The sequence below is a fragment of the Anopheles aquasalis genome, chromosome 3 (assembly GCF_943734665.1).
Source record: "Anopheles aquasalis chromosome 3, idAnoAquaMG_Q_19, whole genome shotgun sequence".
Lineage (NCBI taxonomy): Eukaryota > Metazoa > Arthropoda > Insecta > Diptera > Culicidae > Anopheles > Anopheles aquasalis.
In genome coordinates this window covers 25,969,581-25,994,780 of record NC_064878.1, presented here as the reverse complement: position 1 = coordinate 25,994,780, position 25,200 = coordinate 25,969,581, and the positions used below count along the sequence as shown (strand labels likewise).

Here is a 25,200-nt window from a genome sequence, read left to right as displayed (position 1 = left end):
CGGCGGCGGCGGGGACGGCGCCCATTGCTTCATTAATCATGTGCGTGCATGTGTGTGCTCGGTGAACGTTCACAGTAGGCTGACGAATTGGCTGTCAGGTGGAAACGGCCAGTCCGGTGTGGAGCGAGCAATACAAATGGCTTCCTCTGTTGGTGGTGTTCAATTTGTCCTTCGTTTTTTTGAGACACAAACTGAAACTTGAAAGCATTTTGCAGCGCATTTCAGAACACGTATTGGAAGGTTTATGCATTTACATTACATTGGGAGCCTTTGTGCAGTAAAAAATCATAACACCAATGTGCTCTCTCTCACTCTATGCCCTCGTTTATTATTAACCGGATGCAACTGTCAAGACATCCACCAGCGGCCAATCAACCAGCTGATAGAACGCACGCAGAAGCTTACAGAACAACCTTTCACCAGCCTGCTGCCGGGAGGTCAACGCAGGCACAAAAGAACAAGAACGAAAACTGACATCGATCACAGCAGACCAACGGGGTCCGTCCAACAGCCGTCCTCTAATCAGTGTGGCCCATGATTGCCGAATAATGATTGCAGAGCATTCGCCGCATGATGCAAAGCAAAAGAAAATAATTACTCCTAACGAATGCCACACACAGCACACCTCGGAGGATCGGACCGCAACGCACGTATCATCATTTCGTGAAGCAGCTCTCCTCAAAAACAAACAAATAATAAACATCCGGGCTAATCTGACATTCCACCGCTTTGACACTTGGTCAACGGTTCCTGGGAAGGACCGTCGCGCAAAACCAAAAAGAAGAATCTTCAAAGCGACTCTTCGCGGATTCTTTTTGCTGGTATCCTTTGCCGTTTCGTGCTACTTCCGAACACAGCATCATCATCATCCGCCGGGGCTCTGTCTGTCTGGCGTACGAGAAAAGGACCCTCGAAGTGCAAGGACCGTTTATTACTATCCTGCCCACCCTCCCTTCCCTTCATCCTCGACATCCGACTCCCTCCTCCTCCGTCTCCAATGATGACAGGTTTCTGCGTTCTTTTTGGATCTTTTTTCCCCCACCCTCCGCTGGCGTGTCCGGTCGAGCCCGATGATGCGTACGTGCGCCAAAGCGAACGTTGGTATCCCCCCTCCCCTGCTCTTCCTCCTGCAACACTTCAAGCCGTTGCGATAAGAACAAGAAAAAGAAGAAGAAGAAGAGCGAACTTCGGTTGCCGAGAGCGCGCCCGCGATTTCACGATGCTCACGAGAGTGAGAGTGCGCCGCCGCGTGCTACCAAAGAGCGCGAGCTGTTCGCGCTCGAAAAGGAGTAACCATGGTAACGAATCGTTCTCTCTCTCTCGCTCTCGCGTACACCCCCGTCCCTCCCGCGGAGTACACTTCCGTCTTCCGTTCCCAGAAAGTACTCGGTCTCTCTCGCTCGCTCGCACTTATTGGCCGGATGGGTGTACCGGACGGTCGCGCACACCAAAGTTCGATGCACCTTGCTGCTGTGAATGTGTCTGTGCGTACGTGTGGTTGTCGCAGCCGGCGGCGACGGCGCGGCCGGTTGGCGGCATCGATTAAGCGCTCTCCTCTTCCACAACTCCCCTACCTCTAACCCACCACTCCTCATCGCTAACGCTGCTCGTGTGGTCAGGGCTACGGCCAGCCAGCCAGCCACCCAAGCCAACGGAATTGAACCGCAACGTGGGGGCTGCTGCATCAGCACACCACCAACCGCAAGCCCCCCCTCCCCCACTTCCCTGAACAACATCAACGCCAAGGCGACTGCAATTGAAACTGCTGCATCGTCGTCTACTGCGATCAGATGGCGGCTAAAGAGAGGGGGGGGGGCGACGAGATGACCGCGAACGCTATCGTGCGACAGAATGAGATGGAGCTACACACGTACAGTTTCGAATCACGGTGTGCTGTTCCGTGTCCGTGTCGTAGCCATGGCGGTGTTTCTTCTTCCTCCTGGTTTAAGCTGATTTTACATTTGTTTTCCCGTCACTGTTTACAAGCAATAGATGAATATGTGTATAAACCAAGAAGGCAAAAGATGCTCGGCGGGGGAGTGAAAAAGGGATTTGATGGTTGACAAATCGTATCCACACAGCAGCCACAGCAAAATCTTCTTAGTAGCCAGTAGTTTGTAAACAAATGCTTTTTTTTTCTTTCAGTGGAGACGCAACGAGATGGTCCTTCACAGATCGTGGGAGCGAGAGATAACAGACACTAGTGCGGGCCGCTAATGCATTTTTAATATGTTTCAAGCGCGAGAATTCGAGGGAAGCATGGTTCTGGTGATTTAATGGCCGTAGGTTGGACAATTTAAGCTATGCTCCTTTCGTGATGCGGAGCGATTACATTAGATTGTTTTTTTCCTTTTTGAAGGCACTTTGCACTTAAATTTTTTTAAAGAAAATTCGCTACACAACTGTTGCCAAACTTTTGAAAATATTAGACATTGAATTCCAATTAATATTGCTGTTGGTTCAGGTAATATAAACATTACAAAGAACCAAGAACAAAAAGATTGATAGAAGTTTACTTTACTTCTGTAACGTATTGAACAACTGAACGTGCAATAAATCACCAGCGTTACTCTGATCGAAAATGCGCACACGCAATATTACAAATGTGGCCTATTTGGATTGCTATATTGTTAACAAGATCAAAAACACCGCAAAGTTCTGCGATGCAATAGAGATTTATTTAACGAAACTCTCCGAAATTGTGTTCTAAAAACAAGATGCATAAGAATACCCGAATACATAAAGCATAAAAAACCCGAAACGTAGCAACCCAAAAGCCAAAAGCGCGATCGGACGGATAGATGATAATCGTTTTCGATACAATCTCGCCAACGTTAATATGCCCCGCAACTGACTGGCTGCACACCCCACCAACAACAAGATGCACAATCGACGATCTTGAACGTAACAAATAGCAGCAGCAGCAAAAAACAAAAATAAGGAGAGAAACCACGCAACTGCACAACGCAATACACGGTTCGTTTGTCTCGCGGGCAGAGTGGGAACCGCCGACGGAACACAAGAACCTTCCAGCAAAGCCAACCGATGGGAAGGAAGCTAAACGACCTAAAGAGACTAGCAGCAGCAGCAGCAACAGCAACAAAAAGTGCAAAACACCCTTCCCTTGTGTTCTGCTTGTGACGAGGAAGCAAAAAAAAAAGTACAAAACTCAAGCCAATGAAGGAGGGGGCAAGAGGATCGTTGAACAAAGAAACTGCCAGCAAAGTTGCAGCTAAACGTGGCCCTCTGCACCACCCTCCGGGCAGCATCTTCCGGCGGCGACGGCGGTGGTGCAGGCTTTGCATCAAACGTTATGCACACCAGAGGCCCCTCTGCACCCCCCGCAAACCCTCTAAAACTCCCACCACCCAAGGCAAAATGCATCGGTACACACACTAACGGACACATCGGACACCAATGCTGCTGCTGCTGCTGGTGGTCGCAACCGATTGGTTTTTGTTTTATAATTCCTCTATGCACGAGACAAACCCACGTAAGGGACGAGAGAACGACAACGGTGACCCTGATGATGCTGATCATCATCATCATCATAATGTTGATTTATGATGAGAAGAGATAGGGAGGAATTTGAAAATGAAATAATGCCAAGATAAAAACGATCATATCAATCATATTTTTTGGGTGGGTACGAAAAAGGAAGATGTAACAGAGTATTCCTCACTTAGGTTTAAGCAATGCTCACTACCGAGGATATTAAATATCAGATACAGGTGCCCTATTCTAGCACTACTTTAATATAATCATGTGGCAAAAGTTATACTGCTCGTTAGATCTGAATCTGAATCTCAATCTGAACTCATCTATTCTCCATGTTCTAGAATGGGCAAGAGATGAAGATACTAACGAACAATATGTCTGAAAACTGAGCGATTACGTCAACAGAGCCGCATCTCCACACCAATAATTCTTAAAAGTTACCATTTTACTTGCAGAATTCTTCTCCCCTAACGTCGTCTTCGAACTCCTCTGTGCACAGTGATTTGAGAACTGATGGAAACGTGTTATCGCGCCGCTGTTACTCCCAAACATACCTGGCAAAGAAATGAAGAGAAAAAAAACTCCGTTAAAGCAAAACCGTTGGCAGAAGAAAGTTTACAGTCATTTGACAATAGCTGAATTATGGTCGTATAAAATGTAAAATAATCTGTCTGGGAGGTCTCCTCTCCACCGGCTGCCGGTATGCGGAAGAAATTCGAAGAACATCGTGAAGGCGCATCCGCACAACGAATCGGACGACAGAAAACGGATTCTACCAAAGATTCGCGCACGAGACGCGCGAGCAGTGCAATAAACACTTTGCCTAAAAACCGTGGAACCGGCGAAGGCGGGTGGTGGTGTGTTGGATGGCGGTTTGGTTGGGTTGCGGTCGGCAAATGGGTCGGCTAATATGGAAACTTGCTGGCAAGTGTGCTCCTTCGCTCCGCCGCCGTGTCCCCAGTGCCGAGATTTATGTTTCTTCCCTTGGGTTTGGCAAGTAAGGTGAAGTGTGGGTCGAGATTATAAACTCAGCACTCCTCCGGTGAGGTCTTTTTGTCTAGTGATTGGGCGAATAGAGGATTGGCGGCGAGTGCATTGTCATAAATATTTTTTCGTTCGACTTTTAGAACAAGAAGAAAAGGCTTCTTCTTTTGACAAGTGAGACGTAAAATTTCGTATTATTACAACAACTTTTAAGCTATACATCATTTTTAAGACAATATTAATTCAATTAGAAAAAAAGCCTTAACAGTCACTAAAAATTAATCAATGATTTTGGGTGCAAATATTTTATCAAACGCGGAATGGAAACCCTTCCCGCGAATACAGGCTGCAGTCGAATCGATCAAACGACGTCGTAGCATGCAAAAAAACGGACAACAACAAAAAAACAGCGAAAGAAAAAGAACTACATAAAAACCGGATTCCCCGGCAAAGTGGAGCAAAATCGGCCACCACTCTGGCGGGACACTGGGAGTTTCGCGAGCCACTGAGCGATAAATTCATTGACACAGAATATGGAATGGAAGAGAGGGGTGGTGGTGCGTTTGAGTCGCGAACGCGCCGAACAAAAAGGAATCCAGAAATGACGCACTGGCCTCTTAAAAAAGGTTGGCCGGGCGGCCGGCTGTATAAAGATGCACGCAGGAAGAAAGAAGGGCACGGAAGGAGTTGGATGTGCCAATTTTCGGTGCAACAATCGCGAGTTCCACCCCCCCCCCCCCCCCCTCCTCGAAATCACGGCAAACGGCAAGGAAGAAAACGAAAAACTCCTTACGACAGAAAGAGAGCGAGCGATAAAGGATGGAGGAGCCAAAATGCAATAAAGAATACTCCGAGACGATGCGAGACGATCCGAGATGGCCACAGACAGCCAGCCAGTCATCCAGCCAGGTGAGCCCGACGCAAGGAATGAGCCCGCGGACATGTAATCCGGTGAGCGTATGTGTATGTGTGCAGCCGACGGCGCCGCCACCACCACCGAGGCCAACGGAAAACAATGTCAATGTCCTTCGCCATGCAATCGTGATGATCATCATCATCCAAGTAGCCGTCGGCATCAGCGTTGCCTTTGCTGCACCCTTCTCCGTCCGCTGGCCGACTTTGTCGTCTTCCAAACCCCCGCCACCGAACGAAACGCGTGTTGCACGCACACAATGCTCGGTCGTCTCGGTGCATCGAACGTGATGCAGCACCGTCGCGTCGTACAATGGAGGTTAACCGTGGGGCGATGTTCCGAAAAAAAGGAATCGCAGACACACGCGCAGAGATGGGTTTAGATCGAAACTCCTCGAAGATTAACACGATTCCCACAATAATCTCGATCAGATCCGGCACTATCTGTCAGGACAGAGAGACAGGAACCCAAAAAAGAGATATCAATTTAACTTTTGATCGCTAGAATCGGCAAGAACTGGCACGGAACCTGCTGCAACTGAGAGTGCGTCCTACGGCGATGACATCACACGCAAAAGGTAGGCGATCACCACCACCACTAGGCCAGTCAGTCAGCCAGTAGTTAGTGGATGGACGTTGACAGCAGGTACAGAACGCAGCAGCTGCAGCAGGAACCCCAGCCAGACAACGCACGCCAGAGATTCGACGTCAAAGGTGTGTGCACGCAGACATTGAAGCCGGGTTAAGCGACGTAAAAACACCAAGGCCAGCTTCTAGGCCAGGTACTCTCTTTCTCGACGGAAAATGCACTGCACCATGACTGGCCGGTGTGTTGTGGTACGCGCATCTTCTTACACATGTGGCCGCCACCGTCGATGCGGAGGTTTTGTTTTTAGCTCCAGCCGTCTTTTGTGTATTTGCTGCCAGACAGGAGGTGTGTGGCACGATCCGAAGCGACGCAGCGAGCGCGAACGTTTGTTTATAGCGGACAAGGTGCGATAAAAACCTTGATACGCCGACAAACGTTCGCGTATCGAACGGAAAACATCTGTTTCAATGACACTTCTAGATGTGCTTTTTATTTTCATAAACAAAAACAAGGAAAATCAAAGCACACATGCGCACCACTACCACGGTCGTCGCCTCCTGTCTGCGAGATGTCAAAACTGTTCGTTCCGGGGGCGCGCAGCAGAAACCAACCTCGAAATCGATCGGAGTGGTATTTAAATTGCGTGCCACTACAAACACCGCACCATCCAGAACCACCGGAGAACACCGGGACTGCCTGCTCCCGCCCTCCGTGAGAATTTCTTTCTTCATCCACCGAATGGGAACGAAGGAATTCGCGAGAGTGGTATCGCGGGAGAGTGACAGCTCATGGCCTACCCACCCCTTTCGCTGCTACCTGCGAGGGGGGATGGAAAACAGTTAAAACTAACCACCGCACAACGAATTGTCACGACGATCGTTCGCCGTCCGCATCAAAGCTGGCCTGGCCTCTCTCTCTCTCTCTTTCTCTCGTTGTGCTCTATTCCAAAGCAACTTCTCGACCATCCCATCTCGACCGCGCCAGTGAAACCGCAGGCGCACGCACGCACACATGGAACATGGAACATGAAACAGTCACAGTCCGCCGCCACACACGAAATCTTCTATATTAAAAGCGAAGGTCAACAACCTTCCTTGGCCTCGTCTCTCGCGATACCACGTTACTCTACACTGCTGGTATCTTCCTGCTCGCCGGCCAAATACTCTGTGTCCATCGTCGTCGTACCGCTCTTTCTTTCGAGCGGTCAAAATACGTACCCCACGACCAGGACGATGACGATGATGGTGATGATGATGATGGCGATGGGTGCGAGCATTTTGAGATGAGGGCGCAAACGGCCAAAAGCTCCACCCAGCCGCCGGCCACCAACACGCCAGATTTAAGGCGAACAACGACAGCCATCTAATGTCTCTCCGGGTGTGTTGGGAGTTCAAGGAAAGGGTATCCGATCCGATCCCAGCTTCACAGACACAGGCGCGCGCGCACCAGTCGCAATCTTAAGCAAAACACCAAATCACAGCGAAAGGCAATAAACAAAAAAAAAAGGGGCAAAAAGAAGGTTGACCGGCGGCCGGAGAGGGTTAGCGCAAAACAAGCGCACACGACGCAGCAGCACATGGCATGGCATGGCATGCTATGATGATGGCGGGAAACCGCGAGCGGCGGCGAGATCAACAAACTTGCTGCCGTCGTCGCGGTCGTCGTCGTTTGCCAAAAAAAACCGCGAAACAGCGTCGCCCAAAAGGGGAGAGGGTGATGAGGAGAATTAAATACCTAAGCATGCCGTGCCGTGCCGTGGTGACAACGCGACATCGGTGTCTGTGTGCGTGAGTGGAACGGTTAACAAAAAACCGCCGCCAACTGACAGATTCGTGGTTTGCAGAAAAAGAAAACAACTAAACCGCGTTGCGGCGAATTACGAACGCACCACGTGCTTTGTGGCAAAGATGGAATCGTTCGCTGAACGTTTAATGATATGTCGCTTTGTGTGGTAATGCATCTTAACAACGACTTTTTATAGTAAAATATCGAACGCTCGCTAAAGTTCATCTTTTTTATGAATCACATTATTGATTCCGCAACCGTTTTATGCAGCGGGAAAATTGCACCACCATCCACTCCCTTCGCGGCGACAAATCATACGCCGGTTTCCGTGTTGCGAAATGAGATTTTTTTTCCGCCTATAAAACAGAACACAAACAGGGTACGAGACACGCCACCATCGGCTGTCATCGGCGGAAATCGTCTTTTACCGGAAATCACTTGACATCCGCCGGCACATTCGCGAAAAAAGGTGACAAGAGCGGGGTGTGGTCGCTTGGTCCACCGTCAGTCATTGTGCCTGGTACGTTTTTGCCGTTAAACGATTTTTCGCATAACCGATGCACCTCACAAACTCCCGCTCTTTCTCTGTCGCGTTGTCTCCCCCCGTGCGGCACTTCTATGTTCATAACCAAGTACTCCAAGGGGCCTGCTCACTGTTTGTATCGCAACCTCACAACCAATCCCGGCTGTGTGCGCATGTCGAGGAATGTTTAACCGTGGCTTGCTCTGCCGTGGGTTCAACGTTTTCATTTTCAGCATTTTTTTGCCATTTTTGCGCAATTGGTTTTTTTTGTGCGACAGCACCACTGTGTCCCCTATCGTTCAAGTGTTCAACTGCGAGAAGGCTCGCTCTATCCGAAAAGGACCATTTCGATTGGTGTCCTTTAGTTTTTTTTTTCGTGTGGCGCGTCGCTTCACATTTCGCCTGTCAACGCTAGGACATGTTCGAATGAGAATTTAATTTCTTCCAGTCTGGGTGAACAAGAGAGGGAGATGCACACCACTATGACGGGGTTCATTAGCCTCACGTTTTAAAGGAACCCAAAAATAGGTTATATTCTTGTTTTTAAGCAACAAGGAATCAACAAAGAATCCAACAATTAATCAACGGGAAGAAAAGTTCGTAGGATTTAAATCGTTTTTAGAAATGTTATTAGTTTATGAGACGTAGAATATAGAGATAAACTGCTTTTCTTGAAAAGTAGAAGCGCGTTTTATGTCATGTTTTAGGAAAATTTTATTCCTGTCTATTTAAATCTTGAACGAATTTTCTATCAGTTGTCCGGAAAAATTTGACCGATTTTTTCAATGATTGTTTCGAAATCAATTATCACCGTAGTGACCGATGGTAAAGCTGTAAATTTAAGGAAGTTCCTTTGGATCTTATCCTAAGCCAAAAATTAGCAAACAACACGCAATCCCCGATAACGATGCCGAGAGTTTCCATCTCGCGTCAACCTGTCCCTTTTGTCTCTTTCTCGCTCCAGGGCAGCCTGCCATGCACGCACACATCGAAGGCCTACTTTGCCATGTTGTGTTGTTGCGTGGAGTCCAACGGGGTGAACATGAGAATTCTATCGGGTTATGCTGCCCAAGCATGCTGGAAAGAGATGCACGAAGCATGAAGGTGTGGTGTGTTGGTTTGATGTTGCGTTGGCACTGACGGTGTGTTTGTGAACGATTCCATTTCCTTTTTTCTCTCCGTTTCTTTATTCTTCATTTCGTCGTCTTCTTCTTCTTTTTCTTGTTCGTTCGTACATTGAAATTTATTTTTGTTACCCTAGGTCGGGGTCTCAGGAAATTTATTTATGTAATGTTCATTTCGCTCTCCGGCCACCGTCGCCGCAGCCGTTACCCCACCTCATTGTTCTTCACCACCGCGCACACCTCTTGAAACGCAAGTCGTTCGCGAATGTAATGTTTTTTTCTCCTTTTGCCGCGGCTTTTCTTGTCGCTTTTACTACTGCATCATCACGTATCGTTCATGGTTTCACACCTCGGCACCATATTCCCGGGGCTGGGGGGTGAGATTTGACGCAATTTTTCTTCGTTTAAAGCACGTTCGAATCACTACTTTTGCGCGCTAGGCAAGGTGTTTGTTTACCCCTACGTAATCTCCACCATTTACTCTGGGACAGCCCGAAACATGATTCTTTGACACTTTTGACAATCATTGTTTCGCCGCACCATGGCTGGCTACGATTTGGCTCAAAATGTGTTTATGCTTTGCGTATGTTCCATCGACCACCGTTGAATGATCTTGCAGCAGCTTACGGATTTTTACGTTTTTTTTTCTTCGTTCCTTTCCGTCTGTTATCCTGTATGGCTTTTGTGTGTCAGTGTCTTCATTTGCCCTTTTGTTGTCTGCTGCCAATCGGTCGCAGTTGACGCGTATGGCACAAACAAACGCCCGGAAGAAAAAGAAGAAAAAAGACCAGGATGATGTCGTGGAATTTCGAGGAACCATATAAAAAGGGAAGCAAGCAACGGACGGGACAAGGATGGGGGTGGCAAATGGCGCCGTGTTTGCCATAAAAATCAACCAAGTCACCACCAAGCCAAGCGACCGGACCAGACCAGACCAGAGAGAGAGAGAGAGTTTTGGATGAGACAGACAAAAACAAAAAAAAACGTTTCCATCCGGTGGTGTCGCGACGATGCAATCATGGAATGCATAAGATGATTAACGGCTTGTCGGCATGCACACAGAATAACATCGCTATATGGGCAACATTTCCGCCCGAAACCAGCAGCACCCCAGACAAAAACTGGCTGAAAACCTCATTCGCGCGAATCTCTAAAAGCTAATAAGAACTTTATTTCATTCCTATAAACCCATCAGAAAACACCATAAAACCAGAAGCTTCCAGGAGAAGGAGAAACAGAGCAAAAGAGTAAAGAGTTGAACACGAAGAACCGTCTAATAGCACCCCCCCGTCCTCGAAAAGGCTCATCCCGCGAAATCAGCGCTAAAAGAACAAAGAGCCAAACGGGAAGATGTGAAGGAGAAGAATATTCACGCGGCCAACACGCTAATCCACCGCGATCTCTCCGGAACCATTCGCAACCACCCCCCGCCGCTCGATAATGTCCGGGAGCATCAACTAATTAGAATAAATTGCAACGATTTGGTGCATTTTGCGCCCCGCACCGCCGGGACGACCACCGTCCGGAACTCCCCGAACTTTGCCGAAAACCTTAGTGCCACCGACGGGCTTCTACACTGATGTAGCCAACAACCAAATTAAAAACATTAAAAAGAAAACCCGCAAAAGCAAAAGCTAATAACGCGGTGATCATTATTCTTAATTTTCGCACAAAACACTCCGGACTCCGACGCGAGATAGAACGTACGATGCGAGGACTGGCCACCCAGAGGGCTCCCAGAGAATCCAGATGGCGAGGAAGAAGGAAGGAAGTGAGTGTTTAGCGAATCGCTGGGCGATTGAACGGCCGAACAAGAACAACGCAACCGAACGCAGCGAGCGAGGTGGTGGTGGCAGGCAACAATTGAAAGTTGATAGCTCAATTTGTGAGGTACATGCGGTACTACTTCGTCTAGAAGATCGGCAAGGTTAACAGAAGAAGAAGAGCTTCTGTGAGGGTAATTGGACTTTATGGGGAACATCATCAGCTGAACTCTTCGACTCTTTGCTGGTACTGACAGCTGCTGAGTGTAGGTAAGGCGCCGTCGCCAGGCGTGACAAGTTCCACAAAACTATTGACATGAATTGCCGCCTGGAATCCGGAATCAAATAACCAGGTTTTCGATTGGATGTCTGCAACAATTTAAATGCAGAATAAATTTGACTGCAGAATGAATCACTTTAGGATTGCATTCTTCTTCAAATGTCACTTGATAATTGTTCAATACTTTTTGATAAGGTGCAATCGGGGGCAATGTTTTGAAAGATTGAGGTAAGTTTCCGTATAATCGAAGTCACAAGTCAAGGCAGCACAGAGCAACCTACTTACGACTATAGTGACAGATTGCCAATTTTGGCCAATAAGTCCAGCATAGCCTTTAGGAGCTTCAACGAACGAAAGAAGACTTTTCTAGTGGGATTGCTCCTCTTTCTCAAGAAGTTTCTATGCTGAGTGCCCAAGATCTCTAGAAGCTTTGCCCTTAATTGTTTTCAATACCTTAAACCTCAGCTGTCCCAGTAAGCCTCAAACCTCAGCAGCCAGTAAGTTCAACTACGACACCTCCTCTTCCTCCTCCTCCTTTCATGTACCAGAAGAACTGCTACAGCTGTGAAAATGATGATTTATTGAATAAAATAAGGATTAAGGTGAGAATGCTAGAAAATATGTCCACCACAGTTAAGATGGAAAGGCCACGCATTGCATTACAAACGAAGCACGGCGCGGCTTCCACAACCTTCCACACACTGTAAGAGACTACAGAGCCAATGAGGCAGGCGTAGAGACAGACAGAGCACGGTACCTAACAGGTACACAACAAGACAGGCGAAGGTGACACTTTGTCATTTACATTAATGTCCGCTGTTGATGAAACGAACCCGGTTGAGGAGATCCAGCGCGCCTGAGCACGAGGTCTCCGGCCCCTGGCGCGAACGGTTTTAAATCCATCCACCATCCTTTCCCTCCCACCCCGCAACCCCCTTTTGCTTTCATCCCATTCTGAGCAATTCGTGTGACACTGTGGTCATGTTTTTCGCCTCGAAACCCCGGACACACATCATGTTCCACCATCGTCTCAGAAGGTGAACTGCATTGATTGCACATTCCCGTGTGTCTTTGTGCGCTCGCGGCGATCGCACTGCAACAACACGCTCGTGGTGTGTCATTGGCCTTAACGCCAGCGTTCGCGCGCTCCCGCTGCGCCGATGATGGGCAAAAGATGGCCATCGGCACACTCCCGATCACCGGTGTCATAGGGGCAGCCATAAATTTAACGCGTTCACATACGCGATCCGCGCTCCGTTTGTGCAGAGTGTGCGCGTATATGCGAGAGAGGATGATGGTGACTAAATTTGTCATCATTAATTTGTTTTATCGCTTTTACCTTTACGGTGTATGCTCTTGGTGGCCGTCTTCTTGGGCCGCCGCAGGGACGCATTTGAGTGGATTTCGTTGTTCGAGCTTTGCTGTTTAATCTGCAGCTTATTTGCGCCCCATTTACAATCCATCAACAGTGTGTGCGCGAATCATGGTGGACACAACACGAGAATCATTTCATTGTTCATGAAATTTCCCCTTCTGGAAGAATATTTACAACCAACTACAGCTTTTGTCTTTTAAATCTCGTTCAATCTGTCAAAATAGAAGTACTACGAAGCGACCTGTCAAAACAGTGCATCATTCGTCTTTTCCTGTTTCAAGGTTTCGTATTACAGCAGCCTACTAGGGGTTTTTCTGGCATTATCTCATCCCTCTCTTCATTATGTGACCAGCACACCGTCAGCGTGTTCGAGAAGTTCCTTTTTGGATCGCAGTAAGCTGCACCTTCCGTGGACCTTAGGAAGAGAACTCAAGCATTTGACACTTCTTGAGCGAGCACGTGGGATGCAACGTTGTTGTTGCTGTCATAAAAATGAACCACAAACCAGGCGACTTCGAGGAAAAGAAGAACAAAAATAAATCCCATCACGTGTGTCATTAGCCATCAACCGATGAAGCATTGGCGAGACGATTCCCTCCTGGACGGTTTTCTGGACAGTTTTTTTCGTTGTTCTCTCTCCCAAAAAAAGACAAAAAAACTTGAGTCCCTCCTCCTCCTCCCTCGAGCACATTAACCACTCGAAGTAGAAGGAGTCCGCGGCCAACAAAATACTGATGCGGGTTGGATGTCACTGGTCCCCGTGATCACAGCGGGAGAGATGACGGCGACGATCGAAAGGAAGACCCGAGGCCCACAATTTGTAAACCGAGCTCAGCAGTGGGTCCCCCCACTCCCTACGTGGCTGACAAGAACACGATTATCGGGAGGAAGGAAGAAGAACCAGAAATCCCACCACAGTAATGATTGCATCATCGACATTGTCCATGTATTATGCTCAGCATGGGAGTGGACATTGAAAGCCTCACGCCCCTCAGCCTGAAATATGGTTCTAAATATAGTCTTATCTCACGCGGACTCAACCTTCCCCCGGGGTCGATGTCTAATGAAGCGAAGCAATTATTCAATAAGCATTCGGAGCACGAACGAGAGACTCTCTTACTCGACAATCTCAAGTGGTGCGCAGCATTGGTCGTCGCCCTGCGTGTGTCAAACACACCAGCAGTAGCAGCAGCAGCAGCATCACCGCATGGGCATATCGCTGCGTGGTTCCCTTTTGGGGCGCACGGCCATAAATTGGACGAAAAATTTATTTATGCTGCTGCGGCGGCTGCTGCTGCTGATACGCCACTCTCCCCCCCCCCCCCACCCTTTCGGGGACCACAAACATTCCACGCGGCCGTGAATTTGTTTGGAAAATACTTGAAGAATGAGAAAAAAAAATGTTTATGCAAAAACACCACACGGCGTAAGCATTATACGCGAGCGCGCGCGCACGCCCGCGCTCTTCTCTCCCATACCACCACCACCACACGCCTGAATCATCAAAATGAACTGCAACGACCGAGCTGGAATAAACAATCACATCAAAGCACATTATGCTCTCCCCGGGAAAGATTGTAGCATAAATATGTGCATGCGTGTGTAAGGCACGGCCCGCTGTCCAGGCCCCACCACCAAGCGCCATCCAACCAACCACACTTGAGCCAACAAACTTCCAACAGACCAGCATCACCAACCCATCATCCTCCAAAAGCACTCGAAAACAATTTAAAACGCTCGAGAGGAACCAGGGATTTGACCGTGTCCCCCGGGCAGGTCGGAGGAGTTTAAGAAAGGGAAGGGAGCCAACGAGCCTTCCCAATGTTGATCCCTTTTTATGGTAAACTTTCGGGAAAGGAAAACTCCGAACACTTCATCCAATGAACCAACTTCCTGCGGGAGGGAAGCGATAACACGAAGTCTATGGAACGAACTCTGAATAGGAGCAGCCGTATACCAACATCTGCTCGCTAGAATTTGCTCAGTTTTTCACCAAACCGATAAATCAAAACGACAAACACTCAGCGGTGGCAACTGTTGCCACACAGTTCGAGGTCTGCAAGTCGCACACGTAAAATCGCCTAAAAAGGGGGATTGCGTACCTTTTAAGCGATAGCGATGAACAGATGCAATTCCGGGTGTCGAAAGTTAGTCTCAATTGCATTTGTCAAGTGTTAATGAGAGTACAGGGAGCGTGGTTGCCAAGTTATTTCACAATGACTGATAGCATCTCGGGTCATTGAGGATGTAACTTGAGCTACGATACTGAATTCAAGATGTGAATTATTCTCCCATACGCGCTTCTTCTCCTTCTGCTCAAGTTCTAGATCGTCCGACAAGCTCTTCTCTTCCGACGGCAAACGTGGGCGTGGATGAAGATACTCTCTCGCATGTCTGTCCAATTTCCGGTCCGATAATTTATCTGCTCCGTCGAAACTCAAAACCAAAACCCCCGACAGCAGTCCCAACAGCTTGAAGGATTCTCCAATCACACGGGACTGCCTTTGAATTGCGGACTAGCTGGCTGACTTTCAGCTCCGTCGATACCCACCCCAGGAACCCTAATCCAATTTGCATAATATGCAAATGATCGTATCACATCAAACCGATTCCGCACTTCCCTCAGGTCCGGTGTGGTGGTGCGCGGACCAGCTCTGGACTCTTCTTCCCCGCTCCCCTATACTTGTGAATGACACATTTAATAAAACTTTCGGAAGGGCACCGGGGGAAGAAGGAAACAGCAAGATATCGAATCTTCTGACTCCTCGGACCAAAAATGTCGTAACGGTGTTTTGTGAGGAGGAGAAAAAGTTTTTCACATCACCATCGGAGAGGGATTTAAAAATACGTGAAGAATTCGATCTCCGAACGAAGTGAAATGTTGGAGAATTAATTTCAAAGCCCTGAATACGCCCAACTACTCCCCTCCCCTGTAATTGTACAGTCCCGAGCCGACCGTTCGCGGCATGACTTCGAAGACTCCTTTCTGTTGGAGGAAATGTGGAACCTCTCAGGCTGCCTCAAGCGGGTGATGGTAGCGCGTTAATCCGCTTCGAGAAAAAGCGAAGAAAAAACTGGAAAGAACCATGCTGAGAGCTCAAACAGGCAGCAGCAGCAGCAGCAGCGGTAACCAGCAGGAAGTGAGCTCCCGCATGGCTCACACATCCCGCGTGACGAATGAAGCCGCTGATCCCCTCCGTCTGTGGTACGGGAATCGATGGTTGGGTCCTCGTAAATCCAAGAACCGACTCTGCAGTAACATTTGGAGCTAGCAACGTTTTCGTCTCGCCTGTGAACCGACCACCGGCTGATGGAATTGGATTCTTCAGGACAAAAACTTTTTCCTCATCCCTGTGCCTTGGCCTGTGTTACGGGGCAGAAACATTCAAAGAATTCTTTTGCTGCAGCTTCTGAATATGTAATGTGCTGGCTGGGCAGAGGATTAGGCCAGGATACAGACAGACAGCGTATGCTACAATCGTCATCTCCGACAACATTACATTCCCATTGGAAGTGGTAGAAGTTGTGCTGGGTATGGTTGAGGAAATAAAGTTTATGGTCGACCATTTAACTTACTGCCAGGCATTTTACGGATGGAATTGCATTCTCGAGCCACATACCTGAAACGAGAAATTGGAAATTAGTCATCTGGTGGTTACTTGAATGTCCGGCAGAACTTCCGAGGGCAATCGCCCGAAGATGTCCTTTTAAAGATTGTTTTATGATGTGTTATGACGCACGCTCAACGCTTCCATCGCAATGGTCCAACGGCCATCTACCAAATCCAACGGCATTCACTCCGTACGACCCTTCAGTTCAAGGTCTTTCGCATGCTTCTTCCTACCCTTGAGTACTACCCTCAGTCAATGGGATCTCAGGACGACCCTAGACTAACGGAACGGAAAGAAAGCGCAAAACCGGAAACGGATTGAACGAACGAAGGACGAACGTCGCCTATGGCGGTTGCGCTTCCCGTTCGAAGAAGCCAGTTCCCCTCACCCTGACGTTCCCGTTCGAGATCCAGAGACCCTAATCTTGGCCCAACAGTTCAACGGGTGTTTCAAGGTGAACCAGCGTCCCGGCAGGGTGCAGCAGTGCCACGGCGTTAGGACCTTTAAATTTATGATCGTACTCAATGGCACCCAACGGGTGTCGACAAAGAGGCGCACTCTCTTTCACGCACAGAATATGGCTCGCAACGGTTAACGGTCGTGTCATGGATGTTGTTGAATCCTGAACCATTTCCACCCTGTCACGTCGTAATTGGCAACCATTTTTTCGCGCGCTCCTTGCGTTATATCCCCACAGAACAATTAGATTGATTAGAATTTTAAATCCTCAATTAGCTCAACGCGCAATTGCAAGGTAGCCCGGGAGAGGGAGGCTACATAATGCTTCGACACATAACATGAATCGACCCCAAAAAATGTAAAAAAAATATATTGCAACAGAAACCCGTTGACCGAACCGGAAACCATCCTCCAAAAAACACGTGCACGATACCGGTTCCTTCAGTAGCTGTAAATCGTAACTTCAACACTTTATCCTTCCCCCAGTTCCCGAAGAGAGCATACGATACTCGCATGAGCATGATAAAAACCGACTCGAGACTACAGAAGAGAGAAGCGGAAACATTTTCCCTTTTTTTCTGCATTCCAATTTTCCACTTTTCCATCGGCGAGGATTAGGCAAATTCTCGTTTGTAGCCTTGCTCCCCCAGTTGGGTGGTTGTGGAAAATATGTTTAATGGAATTGCAATTTCCATCTCGGGTGGTACGGGGGTTGGCATGTTTATTTTTCCAAGCAAACAATCTCTTTCGCTTTAGGGCCGCGCCATACTAGAGAACCACACCGCAGGCTACACACTCTCTCTCTCTCTCTGTCTGTCTCGTTCTGTGCATTTATCATTTGGCGATTTATTCACCCCCACCAAGTGGGTGGTGAGCAAAACACCGTGGCATCGCATTTGACCATCGGGAAGCGTCTCTTCGGGGACTTAATACGCCTGGCAGCAGCAGCAGCAGCAGCAGCAGCAGCGTTCGGCCCCTGAAGGGGAATTTGCACAACTGATTAGTGCATCCGAAGGGGACCCCGCAACCCGGTCAGCATCATCTTGCAGCAACCAACCCGACCCACGGACGGATGCAACGACGATTGGTTGGTTTATTATTTCTCATAACTTTGCACTCACCGGAACATCGATGGGCGAGCAAGCAGCCATGCGGATGGAAAATTGATGAAGTTTCCCCAACCCAAAATAGAGGGTACCCCCCGGTACGGTCCACGCGCAGCGGAAGTGAACACACGCCCTCTTTGAATTCCATGTCCATCCATCGTGGCATCGTGGCGGTTGAAGTGTGCATTGTAACAGCAGAACAGTAGTGAATGTTTATGCTGTCGAGTGGTCGGAGGGGACGGACGACGCTTCTAATAATCCCCGGAGGCCAGCGAGACGGCATCTAATCAACTGCATTTGTCGCTGCTGTCGTTGCTACATGAGTGGGGGTTGCAGATGGTTATGCTTTAATATTCATAACTTACATTTAACCCTTTGTTTAGTCACTCGATGGTAGATTATTGAGAAGCTGTTTATACTTTGGTTGATATATTTGATCGACCAAGGAGCACTGATATTTAGCATAAAAGTTCTCTCAAACCAAGTGTTCGTGTTCACAATTTTCAAGAAATAGTGTTCACAATTTTCAATCGCTTCTATCAGTATTTTAATTTAACTAAACGAGCTCGATTAATTGTGGCGCTTAACCAATAACAGATTTCTATGCTGTTGCTCATATGTAACAACCCGTCAGCTTAGCAAAAGATGCTGCATACTATTCTATGACTACTTTGTAACTTCTTCATTGTCAGCTCTATTAAATTATTCAACTTAATGTTAGTCAAGTTTCATATTTAATTTTTGGATCAAACATTAAATTCACATAACATTGATCTTGTACTGTTTTGCTCCTCCTGTTATGCTAATGCACTTGCATTTAATAAATTAGTTTACTTTCCTTCCTCCTTCATAAATAGTAATGCTGTCAACGCGAAATGGACACCCCTATCTCTTCTTTTTCTCCCTCTTAAGCACCTATCGCGAGCTAACAAACCATAAATGATCGACAAACGAGCCAAATTACTCACCGAATGTCGATTACGGACCCACAAACGTACACCACCCAAACGCGACGCTTCACCAGCGGAAGTCATTCATCGCAAAACACGCTCGCTCTGCTGCCACCACCCAGGGCGGCGGTGATGGTTCGTTAAGGCGTTATTCCGCGAAAAGGCGCGCCCGACAGGCTAAACACGACATGATGATGACGACGACAGCAGCAAAAAAAAATAATAGAAACTAATCTAATCTTACACGCCTCGTCGTGGTCGTCGCCACCGCCGCTCGGAGTTCGCACGTAGTCAAACATACATAGGGCATTAATGATGCGAGGGGCGGTTGGACTGGGTGTTCTTCTCCACGCAAACCGCAGTTCGCGATTACCTCACCTCTCCTTCAGCTCCTCCGCTGCAAGAGATCGCTCCTCCACCGCCTAGACAACTTCCGTTGCGCGATGTGGGGGCCCCCCTAGCAGCCGATTAGCGAACTGGAGAAGACGTAACTTGCAAAAAAAAAATAGCATCGCATGGAGACAAAACGCAGGTTCATGCCATCCATTCCCACGGCCATGACACGCATTTGGGCTCGGCTCGGTGTATTGTTTTGGCCCCAAAAAGCGCGAAAAAAAAACGCAAAGCACCACGACCACGGACAACATTTCGCGTGTTTCTCTATTTTGCAACACTTACTACCGCGTGTGCCAGAGTGTGCAGAACACACCAACAACTACCCGTGCTGCTGCTGCTGCTGCTGCTGCTGCTACTGGCGCTAATCCGTCCGTTACTTTTGCTCGCACATTTCTCGCGCCCAAACCACCCACCGGGCGCAAAACGTAACACAACACTAGCAGCAGCAGCAGCAGCAGTAGCACCTGTAACAACAACAATACCGGGAGCATCATCATCATCATCAGGTCTCGATGATCACTGTGCGATGCTGCGAATACGATAATCAAAACAAACGGCGCGCAAAACAACAGTAACAACGGCGGTCAACAACCGTCAACGAGGAATGACGAGAAACTAGCCAGAGCGAGAGCGAGAGAGAGACGAGGAAGAGGAGTTAGAGTGCTAAAATAGTGACAAACCGAGGTGTAGGAAGCGGCATGGGGTTGGGTGGTTCGCTATTTTGTTTCGCGGTTTCCAGCCGATTTTTTTGGGGGTTTTTTGGCGCGATCCGCTTTTGGCTCCGATCCGGAGCGCACTCTCGTTAGCGCCGTGTGTCTAGCGGCACATCGTTTTATGGTTTGGTGACTGTGTCTCACATTAATCGCCAACAGGCGGAAACGGTGTTTTTAAAGGGTGAAGAAGTGGAACAAATTTTCCGCAAAAGATTTCCGCCGGAAGAATGATGAGTGGAGGTGATTGAAAAATGGCTATTCAATGGCAGAATCTGTCCACGGCATTAACCTGTCTTTGTAATCGATGATCATAAGTAGGAAAGTTTCTTAATTGGATTATCATTCATTTAAATATTAGAGGATTAACTTTTCAAACTTCAGTTCGAGAAGCAATCAAATTGATGATCAATTTTGATGTCATCTTCATCCAACACTTGATCTTGGTTCCTGCTATTCTCCTGAATAGTACATGCGTGCAAAAGAAATGGCTCGTTATTCGACACACAATCGTGCTCCGGAACCACCCAAAAAAACCGACGGCTCTAATCACTACTTAACCTTCCCCCCGCCGCTTATCGCTTCTAGGTCGACCAACACCGCAGGCAACGTGACATAAGTTATTGACGTAATGGTGGCGTCATCGCAACTCAGCAGCTGCTGCTCAAGTGTTTTAGCTTCTAAATAAAACATTTTGTCCACCTCACGAGTGCACACACGGTCGGGTGGTGCAACCGGATGTTTCCTTCGCGTGACAGCAGCTGCACCACCTTTCGTTCCACAGGTTCTGGAGATTAAGCAGGCGAGAATATGTGCTTCGGGGCAAATTGAAGCTTTGAGAATCTGCTCTTGATGTTGGCTCCTACAAAACGCACCTGGTCTGCTACGGCGTCCGACAGACGCACCGGAAGCGACGTTGAAAGATTGATCATCATCGTCGGAGCGATTAGATATGTGTGCGTCGCTCGTCATCCCGTTTGACCGTTGTTGATTAATGATTGATTTAGTTAAGAAAGTGAACGATAGTGACAGAAGAGAATGATGACATCGGCATAATTCATCGACATCGCTTTGGAAGGTGCTCGCTCGCTTGTTCTCAACCTTGGCGTCGAATTCTGCTGTCCAATGTTAGCTGCTCCTAGTCACAGTTCCACGAGGAAGTCCTTACCAAGCTTTGGATTTTAAATCGAAATTAGCACACAGCACCACTGAATGCATCTATCTCGCGTCGATCAGTATCCCAAATCCGATAATAAACAAAATGTATCCTCACGGGAGCGACGGTTCTGCCCAAAGCCAAAAGGGATATATGCAGGGGCAGCAACTGCTCGTTATCCTTTGACAGGCAGGACCAATTGCAAAACCGAGCGAAGGGTGAGACCACGCGGGATAATGGTGGACCCCCTTAGTTTGGCATTAATCCATGAACTGCACGTGCCACCTTTTTCCTTCCCTTTCAGAGGCTTGATCACAGCCGAAAACCCAGCGTGCGTGCGTGCAGCAAGAAGAGATGATTGTATGCGTGCTGTGGCAAAGGATAGAGTAAGGGAGCGAGCGAATGATACAGGAAACCGGAAGATGGAGAGGGAGAGAGAGAGAAAGATGATAGGTAGTAAGGATGCGCCCCTGTGGTGCAACCCTAAGCGCCATCAGGCACAGCCACCCCTACAGGGACTCAATACCGAGCCACGGGTGGTCGCTGGACGCTTTTTGGCCAACAAATAAAATGGCGGCCGGCCACCTCGCTGTTTCCATCTCTGTTTCCCATCCCGTCCTCTTCCTTCGGAACTTCCTTCTCCAGTCTGGTTTGTTTCTTCATGACTGTATATCCCTTAGCACATCGGTACGACGAGCACATCATATAAAAAGAGGCCCCCGGACAGAGGTTATTGGGAAAAGGTTGTATAAACCTAAGTTCGACAGTCGAACGCCGTGGGACTGGATCCAGTTATGTGGATATTATGAGGAATAACTACTGTAATAGATCGTAGATTGGTTCTTATCAGCACAGAAGTGGAATAGCGAGTACTGTCTACTCTTTTATTTTCTTCGTGAAATAGTCTACACAGTTCTAGCGATCTTAAAGAGTTAATCAAAAATTTGTCAAGCACCATCTTTTCCTAAATCAATCAACACTAGCAGCTGATGCACAATACTCCTCCATACATTATAGACCGTCCGCGCTGCGTATCATCAACGGTAACCTAATCCCCTTCCTGTAGGAATCGACGAAGCCAACAATTTCCTCCCTCTCCAAAGTCCGAGAGACGATGCAACTTAATACAGCATTCCAAGTAAGATCCCTCAGTTGGCGATTTAATTAAATATCCGAGTTCCGCAGCTAGTTACAGGACACTACGGCTGGCCAATACTAGTGCGCTATTGCTCCTGCTGTTGCCTCAGCGGATCCCGTTTCTGCTTCACAAAAGAAATCCCGACCGAGGCACATGTATCACACGCGGCACACACGCGTTACGGTGACATCGCCACAGACACGCGCACATGCCGTTTGATTGACATTTTGTGTAATTAATTGGAGGAGGCAATTTAATTGAAAAAGGGTGGAAAAAGCATCCCCCCCCTATAAAAGAAGAACCATGGGCCACCATGGCTAGAAGCGCTTTATGCAGTCACACCAACGTGCGCTTGTCCTTTTATCATGTAAATTGGCCAGCGGAAGTGTCCAACAACAGGGAACGGGAACTGCTGCAGGAGCTGAAGTTACTCGCCGTGATGCACGGAGCGTTTTGTAGGATTAGGAGAACTCCGGCGCGACGGTTGGTGCAATCAACAAATAAGTCCCCAGCCCCGGCTGTGCCTCAGGCGTTAAAACGATCAAAGAAAAATCAATCTTTTAATACTTTTTATTTTTTTGGTGAACCATTATCGATAAGACTCGAACCAAACAAATGGGTGTATGTGATTGCTGAGTTGCGATAAATCATGCTGCGGCCATCAATCAACATTCCTGACGCCTGACGTTTGTCCTCCCCGAGACGGTGATTGGGAAATCATGTTAGCAGCTGCAGTGCGATCTCGATTCCCACTTTTTATTAATTAATCCCATCCATTTTGTAGTGAAGTTTGTTGCGCTGAAACTGAAATGTCACCTCTTCCCCCCCCCCCCCCCCCCGCACAGAGCCAATCACGAAGCCATTATATCACCGGTGATCGATGCTGAGTGTCACATGCAGGATATGCAAACGCTCGATTCCGTCGCCTGTCGGTGGTGATTGAATTAACATCGTTTTGCGATTGATTTCCCCTCGTTCTCGTGGTGCGGAGCACACATTTTAATCGAATGGAAATACTGATGGCCGATCAGAATGGAAGAGAAGAAGAGCAATGACCTGTAGGATCCAGGATCAATCGCAACCTTTAGCGGGTGTGGCTGTGCGAATACGATGTTTCACAATCCAATGTTCTTTGGACATCCGAACAGAAGAGAATTAAAAAAATGCAAACTATCTAAAAGATACTATCGACAGATAAGCGAAACTGATATGTAAACGACTAGCATAGTCGCATGTGAAATTGAGAATAAGCCTAAAAATCAAAACAAAGTAAAAAAAAACTCAATAATTCAAGAAAAACATCAAACAAACAGGAAAGTGACGCATTCTTTGTTTGACACAACCCGCAACAGTCAGGTAACTGTCATGAAACTCCCATTATTCTAAGTGCATTCAAAGGGCTTTTTGTCACTGAATCATATTTGGGAGAAAACATCAGTAATTTGTAAAAAATGTAAGAAATTTCTCGAGAAGCATCCTAATCAGCCCTATTCGTCTCGTTTCGTATGAATTGCAATGAATGTGTTCGGCTTTTGTTTAACCCCTCGACTCGACGACTCACGCGCGTGGTGCGTCACAAGTAACGAACCACTGGTGGTGGCTATCATCTGTTTGTCTGAAAAACTGCACTCCACACACGACGATTCTCCACATTCATGACGATCGTAACGATATCACAGCGAGGGAGCGAACGTATCTCGTCACCATGGCACAGTTGTCGCGTGCCAGTCATTGCTCGCGCTTTATTGCCATTAACGGTGCCCAGCTCCCCCCCTCCAGTTCCTCACATATCCAACGTACGAATGAGGAGCAGCACATATGCTAGCTCTAAACTCTCACTTCAACTCCTCCGAGCTGCTGCTACTCGGTTGTCGTCCGGCTAATAAATTGGTCACATTTTATCTACGTTTTTATTATCTACTGCAACATGTAGTGGCAGAAGGCCAGACCAGACCAAGCAGGTTGTTCCAGTGGTTTCCCCCTGGTCCAGTTTCACTTTCCTTTACCTTTCGTCCGTGCATGTGCCGGGCAGCAGGTGTGTAGTTTTGTCGATTCCGAAATTATGCAGCTCACCTCAACGACTGATCGAACCTGATCAATCAATATCGCAACCGTCGATCACGCGGCAGCGCACGCGTCATATCGATCGAGTTGATGGTGACGCCAAGCTTCTCCTCAGAGAGAGAGAGAGAGACCCAAAACCGACGAGAAACTGCGCGAGGGGTCCGTCCGGCCGGTTAAGCGTGGGGATTGACGTTAACAACAGCTGCTGGTGCTGCTGCCGCGGCCATAAGGCCACCAAACCCAGCTTGATAAGAGAAAAAGTGACAAATGGAATTGGAATTCAGCGGCGTGCGAGCGCGAAACCGCCGCGCAACGGGATAATTTATTAACGTTTAAAGCTGTATGCTGCTGCTGCTGCCGTCACTAACCACCAGCTGCCGGTGTTGCCTGGGGCCTGAGGGTGCCACAAGACACCAGAGCAAAGAGCAGATGATCGGCGACAGGCCGTGTGTTGTTTGAAGAGAACAAGACAGAGAGAGAGAGAGAGAGAGAGAGAGAGAGAGAGAGAGAGAGAGAGAGAGAGAGAGTATTAATCGCGAATTAATTTCGATTGCGTGCACACGAGGAGGGGCATGGCCAATGGTCTGTCTTCTCTGGTATCCACAAATCATCCACTCAGATCAACGCCAAACCGAGGCACGATTGACGACGTTCAGACTCACGTTCTCGCCGAAAGAAGAAGTTCTTCCCACGAAAGGCCCGGGGGCACCCACACCTTGAGGTTACTAATTAAGCACCGAACACATCGAGAGGCACCCCACCCCTTCTTCTACACCA

At 48.1% G+C, this 25,200-nt stretch overlaps 1 protein-coding gene across 2 annotated transcripts in view; it reads right to left on the bottom strand.

Moving 5' to 3' along the window:
- The window catches only part of LOC126576160 (zinc finger protein jing homolog), a 58,402-nt gene that overhangs the window by 21,750 nt on the left and 11,452 nt on the right, over positions 1-25,200 (bottom strand). The gene's annotated exons all lie outside the window — the stretch shown is intronic.